This window comes from Anabrus simplex, chromosome 11, assembly GCF_040414725.1.
Source record: "Anabrus simplex isolate iqAnaSimp1 chromosome 11, ASM4041472v1, whole genome shotgun sequence".
NCBI classification, from domain to species: Eukaryota; Metazoa; Arthropoda; class Insecta; order Orthoptera; family Tettigoniidae; genus Anabrus; species Anabrus simplex.
In genome coordinates this window covers 51,484,141-51,500,741 of record NC_090275.1, presented here as the reverse complement: position 1 = coordinate 51,500,741, position 16,601 = coordinate 51,484,141, and the positions used below count along the sequence as shown (strand labels likewise).

Genomic DNA, 16,601 nt, shown 5'->3' with positions numbered 1-16,601 from the left:
TACCATTGACCTGTGAATGAGCGGAGCTGCCCAAGAATATTAAGGTGGAACAAGCAGTTTTTCTGATAAGGATTACGTGATTCATCTCAAAATATGGCCACAGTCCAGGCTCCGATAAGCCGTTTAGATTTGACATGAACGAGTACATTGTTTTTAATTTTACGTACTGTACAGTGTGAATTGAACGTAATAAAATAAATTTATAACAACAGCCTAAGGTTAAACTAGTGTTCTGTTTATACTGTAGGGACCCTGACCCAAGGCAAAGTACATAACCGCCATGCTGACATTCTTGCCTAGCACTCTCGCAGTAGCTAGCGTCCTTTCCTTTTACAGTGATACCTATTCTTACAGCCCAGCTTCATGGTCCTACCCACCACCCGTGGTACGAAACTACGTATCTATTCTGCCGTCGATGTGCGGTCCGCTATGGTCGCTCATACCACCTATGCGGTACTGCTGTCCGAAACCGAACGTACGAGCAGGGGTGTCAAAACTCACATTGGTGCGCAGGCCATATAGTCTAATCAAGAAAGCACAGCGGGCCACCAATCGAGACAGGAACATTTCAACATATTTCAACATATATTATATTTTTATTGACATAATAAAAATGTTACTCAACTAGAATCTTACATACATGAATGTGTTACAAAAAAAAAAAAAAAAAAAAAAAAAATAGAACACTAAATGAATAAGAACAGACCTTGTGCTATATGAGCACACGGTTTGCAATGTTTAGATTGGCATGTAGGTTTAAAAAAAAATCTTGTACTGGAAGTCTGGCATCCATTTCTCACCTACCAGAAGGTCATGAACCACGTGCTGTCTGCTGCAAAGTCTCGTCGTTCAAGAGCGAATATACTACCTCTGGCGATAGAATAAATAAATGAATAAATAAATAAATAAATAAATAAATAAATAAATAAATAAATAAATAAATAAATAAATAAAACGATCAATCTAACACCATCGATCTGCAAGACGACATATTCAATTATCTGAACCTAATGTTGTTCTGTATTAGATAAATTAATTACTAGTTCCTGCCGAAGAAGAGGAATTCTACTGTGTGATTGATTTATTTATTTATTTGTTATTAATATTTTGTTCCCACTTCCTCTTCTTTTATTTTTCTTCTTCTTCTTGCCTGACCGTATGTGTGCCCGTTACGGATACTTTCGAGTTTCACTCAGGGTAGTCTCTCCTGATCCTCAGAGAGCACTTACCCCTTCGGTTTGCTGTCTGCGCCACTGGAATGCTGTTCGCCACCAAGTAGCTCTAGGACAAGGATGGCAAACCTTTACCGACTAACGTGTCAATTATGGTCTTGTTTATTACTTTTTTCTGTCCAATGTGCCATCGGTTATTTTCCTATAAAAGCATCATGAAAACCCACATTCATTTAGGTATCAGATTGCATTACATATAAATCCATTCGACTGAATGTTTCATGACTTTATTTTGCAAACATCAATGAAAATTACATTTTAAAAACAGGTAAATTTTAAGAATAAGGGGTATATTTGCTTTAACCTAATCATTTTTAGTTTTTGTAATATCTGAAGCCATCTCTTTTCAGATTCGACTCAGCCAATTTATAACTGTTTGGCTTTACGTCCCACTAACTATTTTTTCGGTTTTCGGAAACGCCGATGTGCCGGAATTTAGTCCCGCAGGAATTCTTTCACGTGCCAGTAAATCTACCGACACGAGGCTGACGTATCTGAGCACCTTCAAATACTACCGGACTGAGCCAAGATCGAACCTGCAAAGTCGGGGTCAGAAGGCCAGCACCTCAACCGTCTGAGCCACTCAGCCCGGTTTATATATAACAAGCTGTTACTCGCGGCTTTGCTCGCGTGGATTTCGTAATTTGATAAAAGTAATCGTTCCACAGTACTGCACTAAGAGATTATCTGAACATCCCTAAAGTATAAAAAGTCACCGAAAAATTAAGTTTCATTCACCCCAGAACCTCTTTGTAAACCACGTTTATGCTATTGCCTTTTAGGGCTAAGATGACCAGGCTACTGGCAGAACTAACTGTAATATGCGACATAGAACTGTACATGTGAGAAACAGTCCTCTCTCACAAGTCGAAAATAAAATAAAATACGTGTTTATTTTAAACGGAGATTCCAAATACTTATTTCCACGTCTGTAACATCTTCAGTTTTGTGATATAAGTATCCTCATTAAAGGATTTAACCTTTCTTTCAGTTGTTTTCATCCTTCCCCTTAAGTGGATTTTCCGAAAAAAATACGTGTTTCTATATTTTTAAAGAAGATTCCAAATACCAATTTTGACGTCTGTAACGTGTCAAGTTTTTGAGATATACTCATTTTAAAAATTCACCCCCGTTTTCACTTTTTCCTCCTCCTTTGGCGGATTTCCCGAAAACAAAAAAAATACGTGTTCATTTTTAAAGGATATTCCACGTACCGATTTTCACGTGTGTAAGATCTTCACTTTTTGAGATATAAAATATCCTCATAAAAAGGATTCAACCCCTTTTTCACTTATTTTCACTCCCGTTAAGTGGATTTTCCGAAAACAAAAAATAACTGTTTCTTTATTTTTAAAGAGTTTTTAAATACCAATGTTCACGTCGTTAAACTGTTAAGTTTATGAGATATAGATATACTCGTTTTAAAATTTTATCCCCAGTTTCAACCTCTTAGCAACAGATTATCCAAAAATCCTCCCATAGTAAACACGCACACTGTAATATAAATGTATCCCCAAAATGTCATTTCTTTATGTCCAGTAGTTTTGGCTCGGCGATGATGAGTCAGTCAGTCAGTCAGTCAGTCAGGACATGTTATTTTATATGTATAGATATATAATGCCAGGTATAGCCCGCCTGGTGGCCATGATCGTTAAGGCGTTGAAGTCTAAACGGCCTGACACCATCAGAATGTTGGCCGGTAGGGTAAGGGGGGGAGTGGTATACAATTTCTAATCACTAGATTGCGTGGATTGCGTGCCAAAAGCCTGGATTAAATTCCAAACCTCTCCGCACGGAGTGAGGGCATATGACGCTGCTGATGGTGATTCGTCCGTCGGACGGTGACTTTAAGCCTTGAGCAGACCCCTTGGTACTATTCTCGAGAAGAGTAGGCTGTGTGGCGGCACCGGGTTTCACCCTCTCCCTATTATCATATATCACGTCATTCATTTCATCTCATCTCATTAACTCCACTGATGAGGTTGACGTCAGGAAGAGCATCCGGCCATATAAACCCGCCACGACAGATTCATCTCACCTCATACCCGACCCCGTAGAGCAACGGAATAAGGGTTGGACAACATATATAATGTCAGATTTCGCTCTTTAAAGAACGTGTCATTCTATTTTATTTGTTTCTTTTCAGTAAATGAAATGTCGTATGGCTTTTAGTGCCGGGATATCCCAGGACGGGTTCGGGTCGCCAGGTGCAGGTCTTTCTATTTGACGCCTGTAGGCGACCTGCGCGTCGTGATGAGGATGGAATGATGATGAAGACAACACATACACCCAGCCCCCACGCCGTAGGAATTAACCAATTAAGATTAAAATCCCCGACCCGGCCGGGAATCGAACCCGGGACCCTCTGAACCGAAGGCCAGTACGCTGACCGTTCAGCCAACGAGTCGGACGTTTCTTTTCAGTATAATACTGTTACTATATGTTTTCTCACCGAGCTCGATAGCTGCAGTCGCTTCGGCCAGTATCCAGTATTCGGGAGATAGTAGGTTCGAACCCCACTGTCGGCAGCCATGAAAATGGTTTCCCGTGGTTTCCCATTTTCATACCAGGCAAATGCCGGGGCTGTACCTTAATTAAGGCCACGGCCGCTTCCTTCCCACTCCTAGCCCTTCCCTATCCCATCGTCGCCATAAGACCTATCTGTGTCGGTGCGACGTAAAGCAACTAACAATATATATATGTGTGTGTGTTTTCTTTTGCAGGTAGCCTATTAATTTACATACATACATACATACATACATACATACATACATACATACATACATCATCAATATAGACCGTTATGCCTTTCAGCGTTCAGTCAGCAAGCCTCTGTGAATTTACTAAATGTCGTCACAATCCTCTATTTGCAACTAGTGCCGTGGCCGCATTTAGTTCTATACCTCTCATCTTTAAATCGTTAGAATCGTCTAACAATCGTCGACTTGGCCTCCCTCTACCTCTCTTACCCTCCATAATTATTACCCAAAATTATTTTCGGCAGACTGAAGAACCTAACAGTTACATTAAAAAGCGAATGAAATTTGTAAATAATGTGGCCAAAGAATTGAGACATACTTCTGTATTAAAGCGTAATGTTATAATATGCTATGTTACTAGATTTTTCGGCCTATTTATTACATGTTAAAAACATAAAAATAATGTTAGTATGCTGTCTGACGTGCCACTGAAGTCGTGTTCGCGTGTCATAGGTTTGCCATCCCTGCTTTAGGACGTCCTCGTCCTCTCCTTGGTTCCACGATGCTCTCTGTTCGGGATGAACTTTATCTCGACGATGTACGTGCCCGTACCAGCGCAACTGCCGCTGCTCCAGTTTCTCACTGATACGGACAGTATTCAATGACCCTCGCACATGCTTCTTGCGCAATCGGTTAGTTGTTCCCACAACTCGTTAAGAAAAAAACAAATTTCGGTATACCTCTAGAGCAGGGCCTCTCAGGGTGTATGCGCCGTGCAGTGCACGGGCGCAGGTGCAGGAGACGACTTCACTAGGTTGACCAGAGTGCAAACTCCCACTCCACTTCTCCTACACTTGTCTCACCCGTTCGGTCTGTCTTCGCCTTCTCCACTTTCCTCCCCTCACTGCGAAATGTTTATGTGCGGTGAGCGGGGACACTGTTGTATGGGACAACGTTACCGGTAAACACTCTTCTTTCAATTTGGTTTGAGCAGACAATTTATCTTCTCTAGCTCTTCTTTTCCTTTATCTTTGCAATGATACCAGATATGCCTGGAACAAGGGACTGGCTGACAGCAATTTGAGAGCCTTCTTTAAATTACAATCAGAAATGGGCCTATTCGCACGCAATCTAGTTTTCGTACAAGTCAAAGCAGGAAAAAATACCTTTCACATATGCATGTGGAACCAAATATAGAAATAATCTTAGCTGCTTCTCGATACAGCTTAGGGAAATCTCCTTCGACATATTCTCGTAGAATTTGAGCTAAGCCTTTGTATTGGAAAATCTTTTTGATTAACTTATCACATAATTATTGTCCCACGGATTAAGCATTTGGCTTTATCGTCACGACTGACAAAGAAATACGAAAGTTCCCAGTTCGATTGAAATGGACTTTCGGAAGTCTTTGCTTTCTTTGAAACAGTCTGCTCCATTATTATTATTATGTTGTTGTCTTGCGCTTATCTATTTCACTGATAAACAAGCCGTTTATCACCGAACGCTTCGTCGCTCTCAGCTTACTACACCATCCGAGTCAAGCCGAGTTCAACCGAATTCGGAACGATGCACAGTGCACGGAGTCTCTGCGCCTCGATATGCACGCGTGAGATTTTGAGCGTTTGAGAGACCCTGCTCTAGAGCATGGTTGTGGAAAATACGGCCACAAGTGGATATCTACTTATACGCCTCGGATATTCCATGGGCAATACTCGATTCCTGGACCTTGTACGGCACTGCGTCTATTATATAATTTGCAGCCTTCCGGCAGAGCCATATGGAAACAGGATATTTCTTATTCACGTTGTGAGCTTGCATTCGGGAGATAGGCGGTTCGAACCTTACTGTCAGCAGCCCTGAAGATGGCGGTTTTTCGTAGTTTCCCGTTTTCACTTCAGGCAAATGCTGAGGCTGTACCTTAATTAAGGTCACGGGCGCTTCCTTCCAAGTCGTAGCCCTGTCCGAACCCATCGTCGTATGCACATCACCAGGACAGGCAAAACACAAAGCACAATAACTGTAATTTGAGAGGGTTCAAGATGTCAGTCAAATAAGTTACCTTGGTGTGAAAATAACAGAGTGTAACGAGAAGAAGAAGAAATCAAAAACATAATACCTAATACCAACAGACGTTATTTTTCTGTCAAAACCCGATGAACGCCAACGTTATCGTCCAGAAACACACAGGTCGGGATATACAGTAAACATATCCTCGCAGACTACTCTATGGCCCTGAAATTTGATCTTCACCAAGAAAAGCTGTTGATCACTCATTACGTTTGAAAACATAATTCTGTTCTTAATTGTTGGGAGTTCGGATAGCTAGCCACTCCGATTCCCAGAACATCAAACTGGTTCGACGTAGCAGAGAATAAATATCCCTCCCTATCCGGTATATTCACTGGTCTAGATGGTAAAAGAACAGCTTCCTTTGCAACTTCAACTGCACCTCTGAAAGGAAACACCATCAGGAGGACACTATACAGTAATCAACCGACGTACGAATGATCAACTGTCATAAGTGGTGGTGGTGGTGGTGGTGGTGGTGGTGGTGGTGGTGGTGAGTTTTGTTTTAAGAGCAAGTACAAATAGGTAATCATCCTCTCTGAACAAATTAAATAGACACAAATAATTAAAATAAATTAAATGAATTTACTCAACGGAAGTATTTGAAAATGATTTTTTTAATAAAACAAAAAATATTTTATTAAATCAAAAAGGTCACAAACGCATCTAAAGGGAACCGAAGCTCCCTGAGTAACAGAACACTTAAAATATATATATCCTTGCTTAATTCACTCTCATACATAAAGCAAATGATGAGATCAGCAGTAGTCGCTTCATCTGCTAGTACGAGTTCGAGGTTCCGTCTTAGCCCAGAGGGATCGGCACACACTGTGAGGGTGTGGGCTACGGTGAACTTGGCACCACGAGAACATGCTGGGGGTCTTCCCTCTTTAGGAGATAAGAGTGCGTAGATCTTCCATTATCTATCCTCAGATTACACAAAACTACCGCCTTACCCGTGAAGGTCGGAAAGAGGACCGCCACATGGCAGTTGTCTTCTTGATTGCTGGGAGTTCGGTTAGCTAGCCACTCCGATTCCCAGGACGCCAAACTAGTTCGACGTAGCAGAGAATAAATATTCCTATCCGCTATAGTCACTGGTGTAGATGGTAAAAGAACAGCTTCTTTTGCAACTTCAACCGGAAGTTCATTTCCCCACTATCCCAACGTATCTTGGGAGCTACACAAGTCATTCTGGTGCCATCATCACACAGCATGGCATAATCTGGAGCAGACGTCTGCAATGAGATGGACATCTTATTCTGCGAAATGATGGCCTACTACATCAAGCATTCATTAAACAGCCAGGTGGGAAGAGAACTTTGGGCAGAGAGATCATATCCAACAAAGAATCTTCTGGCTGTCAATGGAGAAGAGGAAAAGGTTTGGGACCGAAGAAAATGGCGAATGTCGGGCTGAGTAGCTCAGTCGGTAGAACGCAGGCCTTCTGGGCAAGTTGCCAGGTTCGATCCTGGATCAGTCCGGTGCTATTTCTTCTTCATGTGCCATGTCCTCGCAGAACGTTGGCGATCAGTAGCGTGATCTGTTGTTTGTTCATAGCTGTTCTGAACAGAGTAAGCTTTGTCACCCTAAACCACTGGCTCAAGTTGCCGAGCCATGATGTCCTACTTCTCCCCGGACCACGTTTTCCATTAATTTTACCTTGGAGTATTACTTGCAGAAGGTGGTATTTACAGTTCCGCATCATATGACCAAAGTATTCTAGCTTCTTTCTCTTGATGGTAGTGAGAATTTCTGGTTCTTTGTTCATACGGTGCAAAACGTCTATATTGGTCATTTTATCTGTCCAATGTATCTTCAGCATCCTTCGGTAGGTCCACATTTCAAATGCTTGCGACTTCTTGCACATGGTCTCAGTTAGTGTCCATGCCTCAACGCCGTATAACAGAAGGCTGAAAACGTAGCACCGGAGTAGTCGTGTCCGTAGTGAAATGGAAAGGTCACGGCTTGTCAAAAGTTTTCTAAGTCTCTGAAAAGAAGTTCTGGCCGCTCAATTCTGCATCGGATCTCGTGAGTAAGATCCCAGTCATCACTGATGTGACATCCGAGGTATTTAAATGTTGCCACTCGCGATCTGTTCCTTTGCTGTTGTGAGATTACCTCGAATGCCATCTTCTTTCCTACGTATAACCATCCACTTGGTCTTCTTTACATTAAGCTTCAAGCCCATTGCGCTGCTGGCTTCAGTGACAGCATTAAGTAGTTCCTGTAGATTGGTTGCAAGTAGCACAGTGTCATCGGCGTACCTGACGTTATTTATGATGAAACCATTAACCACAATTCCTTGAGTCTTTTCGTAAAGAGCATCTCGAAAATTATTTTCTGAAGGTGTTCAAATACGTAAGCCCCGTGTCGGTAGATTTACCGGCACGAAGAAAGAAGTCATGCGGGACAAATCTCAGGCAACTCGGCATCTCCGAAAACCGTAAAACCAGTTAGTGGGACGTAAAACTATTCTTCTTTCGTTTCGGCCAGCTATGGACCACGCTATTTCAACCGTTTTGTCTTGAGCTTTAACAGTCGCCCAGTACTACCGCATCCTTCTTCGGTGAGCTTCCTTCCGTTCTTCGGTCCACGTCTTGCCTGTCTTCATTTTAAGTTTTGTTCGAAAACTCTGTAGACCTTCAAGTTTCTTCTTTAAAGGGTCACGATGCAAGACGTCATCACATAAGATCCCCAATTCTTGTAAATCCTTTCCCACCTCGGTAAACCAGACCCCTTTAGTTTTCTTATTCAGAAAGTAAGCAAACATTCGAGTGGGCAATCTTTCTGGTCTCATTCGTATTAAGTGACCATAGAAAGAAATCCTTCTTTTCCTAATAGTGTCTGTTATTTTCTCCATATGCAGATATAGTTCATGAATGTGCCTTCTCCTATATTCTCCATTTTCCTTTACTGGGCCCAAGATCTTTCTTAGAATATTCTTTTATTTGGCGTCTAGTTGTTCTGCCAGACCCTTCTTCTTCTTATTATTATTATTATTATTTCAATCATCATCATAAACTTACTCCATGGTGGGCATCAACAGTATGTGAGAAAACTGCATCAGAAGATGAAGTATCAGTTTTACAGTTTAAACATAACAGTTTTCATAATATAGCCTACGCGTGGCCTGTAGTAATTTATTTTTCATAAAATTCAGCTACAGAGAGATATATTGTTTAGTGGGTTTGGAAAGAGTTGTACGAATAATAAGTGCACCAACAACATCAATGTCTGATAATGTCGAAAGATTATGAGTTAAATATTTTTAGAAAACTCAAGTCTATAAGTAGATCTATTTATTTCTTTTACAATATGCTTCACGTCGCACCAGACAGGTCTTATGGCGACGATGGGATAGGAAAGGGCTACGAATGGGAAGGAAGCGACCGTAGCCTTAATTAAGGCACAGCCCCAGCATTTTCTTGGTGTGAAAATGGGAAACCGCAGAAAAACCATCCACAGAACTGCCGACAGTGGGGTTCGAACCCACTATTTCCCGAATGCAAGCTTAGAACTACGTGACCCAAACCGCACAGCCACTTGTGCGGGCTCTAATAACAGAACCTGCTGCCATTTCTTCATGGATGCAGTACTTTTGCATCTGTCTCTTGGCACAGGCTAGAGTAAAAATGTCGCGTCCACCGAAGTCCCAGTCTCATTCAAGGCTGTGACAGTATGGAGACTGATGAGGTATGGATGGTACTGAGTAATGACATTCGGACCACGACTAGTACGTCTGATTATTTTCAAAGGTATTGCTCAAAGGGTCAGTCGTGCTGCAATAGCACTTTCTGTCCCAGACAGGGAAGTAACGGCAAACTATCTCACTCCTCATCTTGCCTAGTATGCCTCATTCTGGCGCCGCCATTGATTGCCGTTTACGTATAACTGCATAATCTTTGATGGTGCTATCTGAGGATCCAACCACCCTCTGAGCTGATGACCTAACAGTCAGACAATCTAGAAGTGGTTCCATTAATGTTACTTCATTTTTTCCCCATCTTTTTCCCTTGGTCAAACCTGGTTCTCTTCCGATCTGAGCTGTATAAGTTTGCAAGACGTTTGTAATTATTATTTTAAGAGGAAGTACAATGGTTCTGAGGTATTTCGTACCACTTGACCGTCTGATTACCTGCGAAGTGTCAGCTAATGGTTTTAAAATATTTAGGAGAGGACATTCAGTACCACTTGAAAGAGTATGAAGTAATGCGAAGAAAAAACTATTTCCTAATTAATGTATTCACTTGTATATCCACTGTCCACCGCTGACGCAAAATCCTCCGCACGGTATGACCACTACTGATGTTAACCTTCCGTCGGGCGCAACTGATCTCACTGGCACACGTGTTTAGTCATATCTCGTATTCGTCATTCGCGGGGACCTAGCTACTTCCACCTTTCCGTAGTTTCCTGTTTCCGCGTGACCTTCAAGCCCATATGGGCCAGTTCATCAGATTCTTTTACTTGGTAATGAAATAATGCAGTAGTTTATGATAATGTTTCAGACTTCTAATGTGTGTTTGTCAGGCTCTCCATTTTGACATCAAGTGGTACGGATTGTCCTGGCATAAATATCTGGGAATTTCGGGAAAACCGTTCCCAGGTAGGGAACGACCTAGGTGGTACGAAATGTCCGGACACCAGTACAACTGGTCAACATTTCCTCCTTCACGAATCAGAGGTACAAAAATCACTTCGCACTCGTACATTTTCTCCGCTACACAGAAAAGCATAGAATCATGAAAATGTTTTGGGCTTAGAAGACGAGACAGCGAATACAGATTCATTTGGTTGTTCCCTACTTAGTAGCCTGTTACAACATGCAGGGGTACAGATAATAATACATCCGTTGACTCCACCCACAGGGGAGATAAGGAGTTCCGATAAATCGAAAAAAAAAAGAGTGTATCCACAAAAGACTGGGTAAGGCTAACGAATTGTGAGAAAATGAAAGACAATCTAAACACCGCAAATATACAACCTGTGTCTGAAAAGTTCGGTGAATTGGTCATGAAATAAAGACAACGTAAGTTACACACAAAACTCCTTTACTGGCCTTCAAAGTAATCTCCGTTAGCTACAACACACTTTTGACAGCGAATGTAAAGCTGCTGGAAGCTGGCAGCAAACGCTTCTTTTGTAATCTCCCGGAGAACCCTTGTCACGCGTTGTTGGATACCTGCTACACTGTCGAACCGGTGGCCTTTCAGGGCTAATTCAAGACGGGGGAACAAAAGAAAATCTGCCGGCGCCAAATCCGAAGAATACGGAGGGTGTGGAAGAACAGTCACCTGGCGTTCAGCGAGAAACTGGGTCACGCAGATCGCGGTGTGCGGACGGGCATTGTCGTGGAGGAGCGTCCACTGTCCACTCCGATACAGTTCAGGCCGAACCCGTCTGATGCGTTGCAGTAGCCGTTTCAAAACTCCCTCGTAGAATTCCGCGTTGCCAGTTGTACCCTGGGGTACAAATTCGTCATGAATGAGACCATTGCTGTCGAAGATGGCGATCAGCATTGTCTTATTCCTGAACTTTGTGCGCCGACTTTTCTTGGGAGGCGGAGAAGACGCTGAACACCACGCCATTAACCGTCTCTTGGTCTCCGGATCATACTGGTAGCACCACGACTCTTCTCCTGTAATTATAGTTTTCAACACCTCCGGATTTTGGTCACAAACGTCAATGAAATCTCCCGACATTTCCATCCGAGTTTGCTTCTGCTCGTCTGTCACCTTGTGCGGTACAAACCGGGCACAAATCTTCCGCTTTTTCAAATGTTCGTGAACAATGGTCCTTACACTGTCCTTGCCTACACCCACTTCATCTGCTATCATTCGTAAGGACAGTCGCCGATCATTCGCAAGTATCTGTCGCACTCATTCGATGTTGTCTGAAGATGTGCTTGTGGCTGGTCGACCCGAACGGGCCTCGTACTCAACACCCTCCTTTCCATCTCGAAAGCGTTTAAACCAGTCAAAAACGCACATTTTACTCACTCACTACTTGAGCGTGGTAAACTTGCACTAACATTGCGTGTGTTTCCGTTGCCGTCTTGCCTAGGTGGAAGCAAAACTTCATGTTAACGCGTTGCTCCGTTTTACATTCCATTGTGCAATGACACGAGTCCTCACACTGACTCCTTGCGATGTGTTGCAGCATTCAAGTTGAGTTGACCGATAGGGGGCACTTGGTGTCATGTCTCGCAATGCGTATGCGCGAGCGCATCGTCCGAACTAGCACGGTGTACACACTAGGAGACCATTCACCGAACTTTTCAGACAAAGGTTGTATTATTATTATTATTATTATTATTATTATTATTATTATTATTATTATTATTATTATTCCGTTTACAAGTTGCTTTACGTCGCACCGACACAGATAGGTCTTATGGCGGCGATGTGATCGGAAAGGGCTAGGAATGGGAAGGAAGCGGCCGTGGCCTTAATTAAGGTACAGCCCCAGCATTTGCCTGGTGTGAAAATGGGAAACCATGGAAAACCATCTTCAGGGAAGCCGAAAGTGGGGTTCGAACTCACTATCTGTCGAATGCAAGCTCACAGCTGAACGCCCCTAACCGTACGGCCCACTCGCTCGGTATTATTATTATTATTATTATTATTATTATTATTATTATTATTATTATTATTATTATTACTAACCCGTCCTGCGGTGTAGAGGTATTGTGCCTGTCTCTTACTCCAAGGCCCTGGGTTCGTTTTCCGACCAGTTCAAGGATTTAAATTCTGGAGTGAGGAGTAGAATAGGGTTCACTTGATACGAGATTTTTCCAAGTTCTTAGTTACAGGAAGAGAGCGCACAGTGAGAAGATGACGCTACTGACCGAGTATACATAGACGAACACTGCTTGCTATGGTTACAGTGGTGTCGGAAAATTGATGACGCTCATTCCAGAGAGACCCCAGCCCACAAAGATATCCGTGTTAAAATGGAAGAGATCCTACCATTTTAAGAATGAACACATCCGGGAAAGGAAGGAAAGGGCAACTGGCAACCACCCTCTATTAACACTAATCATAGGAAATATGTGGAAGGGATCCGATACTTCGGGAAATGAAGGTATCGGCCAAAGAAAGACCACGAAGGGCGTGAAAATGATGAAGACTAATACCGTCGGAATCGGAAAAGAAGAAGAGTTGACCAAGGGAGGTCAGACAGGATAGATTAAATTGAGGAGCCTGGCACAAGTAAGCTGAAGCAATGCCAGGACTCAGCTAAGGCCCCCCGTTCGCCAAACCAGGCTCCCAAGCTAAGAGCCCCCTTGGGCCCCACTTATGATAGGCATGGGATACCGTGGGTGTATTCTACTACCCCAACCCACAGTGGGATCTTCGGCTTTGACAATATGAAAGTGACTGAAGTATCGGCAATGCTAGAATATCAATGCTATTGGTTTGGCGGACTGGTGTGTAATAGCAAACATCAAATTCGGTGAGGAAAGTAAAGGAAAACATCACTCCTCAGTGACGCCTAGGCCATCTGTGACAGCTGACGGCGGAGCTACTGAGGATCGAAGCAGCCTTCGGGCTCAGTACTCAACACACTGTAGTAGGCTATGTGTTGACACTGGATTTCACCATCTCTCTACCTACTATACTTGAGAATAATAATTTTGTGTGCATATTGAATTGATATAAATTAGTTTGTAAATTAGCCAATCGAAATAATTATTTTCAATATTAGGTAATGCATGAATCACTTGATATCTTTTAACGCAAAAAATCACAATCTGACTGCTATCGGAAATATTATATTTTTCTGTTATGTCACACGGACATAGATAGGTCTTATGGTGACGATTTGATGAGAAAGGCCTAGGAGTGGGAAGCAAGCGGCCGTGCCCTACATCCCCAGCATTTGCCTGGTGTTAAAATGGGACACCAAGGAAAACCATCTTCAGTGCTGCCGTCAGTGGGGCTCGAACCCACTATCTCCCGGATGCATTCACCACCTGGTTAAGCTATCCCACTCGGCGTGTATGGTATTTGGCACGGTTCACAATCTTTTGCACGGCCAACTCGCCCGGTGGAAGAAATATTATTATTATTATTATTATTATTATTATTATTATTATTATTATTATTATTATTATTATTATTTACAATTCGCTTACGTCGCACCGACACAGGTAGGTCTTATGGCGACGATGGGATACGAAAGGCTGGGAAGGAAGCGACCGTGGCCATAATTGTGAAACATTTTACCCCTCCCCTTCCTTTATTTCGGTTAACGGAGGTTTTATTGTACTACTCTTAATTATAATCGAAGGAAAGGTACACGTCTGACGCTTCGAAGTATGAAAGGTGTCAGCAAAAGGGTGTCAAGGGTCATTGCATTTTTTTTTTTTTTGGGGAAGGGGGGGAGTAGTTTACGACGCACTATCACATCGACGGTTTTCGACAACACAAGGATGGGAAAGAGCTAGGATTAGGAAGATAGCGCCCATGGTCGTAATTAATGTATAGGCCTAGCCCCAGCAATTGCTTGCTGTGAAAATGAGAAACCACGGAAAACCTATTTCAGTGTTTTCGACGGTGGGATTCGAACCCACCATCTACCGAAAAGGACCATTGCATGCGTTAAAATGAACGCTGGGTATCGCCAACCTAATACCGACGAAGTTGAAACAGAACAAAAGTTAACCAAGGAGGTCGAATAAGAAAGAGGAATATGAGGAGCCTGACACAGGTAGATACGTACTGGGTACCTACTGTATGTAGAGGAAATTGCTTAAGATATAGGCCCCCATGGATGTCGCGCTGGATGTACGAGGAAGTTAACTTCTAGTACCGTGCTTCATCCGAATTCCTTTCTGATCGCAAATCTTTGGTAAAATGTTATAAGAATATGGCATCTTTCAGCATAAGATTTTAAAGGAAAGTAGTCACTGCAGTGTATAGGCCTACGCTTAAAATGCGAACCACAAACATCCCATGCGTGCTTACCCACCAATACACGCCGATGGTATCCCATGGGGCCTGATAGAACTGGCATTCAACATATTTTGAGACGTGTAAGTTGCAAGAAACTAGGGCGTTTTTGTCTTGTAACGCCACTCATAATTATACTCAATCTTGCGGTACAGTACTCAAGAAGCGGAGTAGAAGAAGTGATCAAAAACAATCTCTTCGGGCGTTTTTTGTCCCGTGTTGGACAAGATGATACCGACACATTTTTTAGTATTGACAACACCAGTCAATAGCTCGTTGAAGGAAAAAAAAGACCCGTAAGAAGTAAAACTACAAAAGAATTGAATTCATTTATAATATTACGGTAAAATAGCGACAAAATGCCTCTCTTTCGAGCTTCTAGAACATACAAATACACATATCACCACTTCAAGTACAAGAGAATGCGAGTAACTGAAGGATGAATACAGAAGGGTGATGAGGATGATGACAATCGCAACCTTCAAGTTGCCTTTGGCTAACAACTTTATAACAGTTTAATTCCATTAAATGAGAGAAGAATTTTTACGTGATTCGGTGACTTAACGTTATGGTATTAACTTGCTGCTGCAGGCTATTCAAGTACCGGGTACATCACAACATTATAAGAACAGAGAAATAAAAAAATGTATTGATAGGCCGGGCTTATCTTCAAACCAGTGAGACCATAGCATTAAAGAAGTCGAAGGGAAAGCTCAAAATGTAAAAGTAAGATATTAAGTTGTAACTACGAATAAGCATAAAGATTGATGACAATCACAGAGAAGGCAGATACTAACTCATTTCCTTGCTATAATTTAACGAAATGTATATTCATACCACAAAAAATACGTATAAAATAATAGAAACTCATACGAGCTTCCTAAAAGAGAAGTGAAAACTCGATTCATTACAAATGAAACACGATAACCTGGTAATTTCCTATTACCACCGGGAGTCAACAATGTACGAACATAACCTTTCAATTCTTAGCAACATGTTAACATTTTCGTGGATTATCTTACTATAAATACATGCATACAGGTCTTTCTTATGAAAGAACTGTTACTACGGTGTTTGTTTACTAATACGCCCTCATAAATATTAGATCAAACGCTTATCTTATCAGAGACGAAGAAACTATTCATATAAACATCAACTTAATTCTCACAAATCAAAGGTCGCATGGAAGACTCACCAGTGATAACAGTGTTTGCTTTAGCTAATTTTTTCCCACCAAACAACGACACTTATATAATTTGATAACATAACATTCACACACATTAAAACAACACCTCCGTAAACCCGTCAGTGACAGTGACACGTGCGTGTTTCAAGTACGATCAGAACTGCTCAAAGAGTTTAAAAAGGATGAACAAGATATTCCAGTCATGCTCTACTTTTGTCCCGCGGCTGTTATTTTTATACATTATCTCGTATTGCAGAGCTAAAGTTAACAGGACTACACAAACTTTGCAACCTGAGATCTTATTATTTGACTAATATGTTCAGATAATTGTAATATCATTGTGAAGAAGTAAGAAGACTGGGCAACTAGTGTGGTTATCTGTGTGTCAAAGATATCAACGCAGTGAAACTGACTGGAATGTTAGTCATTTGTTTTGTGTTAAGCTCCTGAGAAGATTGAA

General features: G+C 42.0%; 1 long non-coding RNA gene across 1 annotated transcript in view; it reads right to left on the bottom strand.

Moving 5' to 3' along the window:
• LOC136883387 (uncharacterized) overlaps positions 1–16,257 on the bottom strand; it is a 407,793-nt gene extending 391,536 nt beyond the window's left edge. Inside the window, exon 1 of the long non-coding RNA XR_010861247.2 lies at positions 16,151–16,257. This is a non-coding gene — a long non-coding RNA (uncharacterized lncRNA). The remainder of the gene's footprint in view (positions 1–16,150) is intronic.
• Between the last annotated feature and the right edge of the window lie 344 nt (positions 16,258–16,601).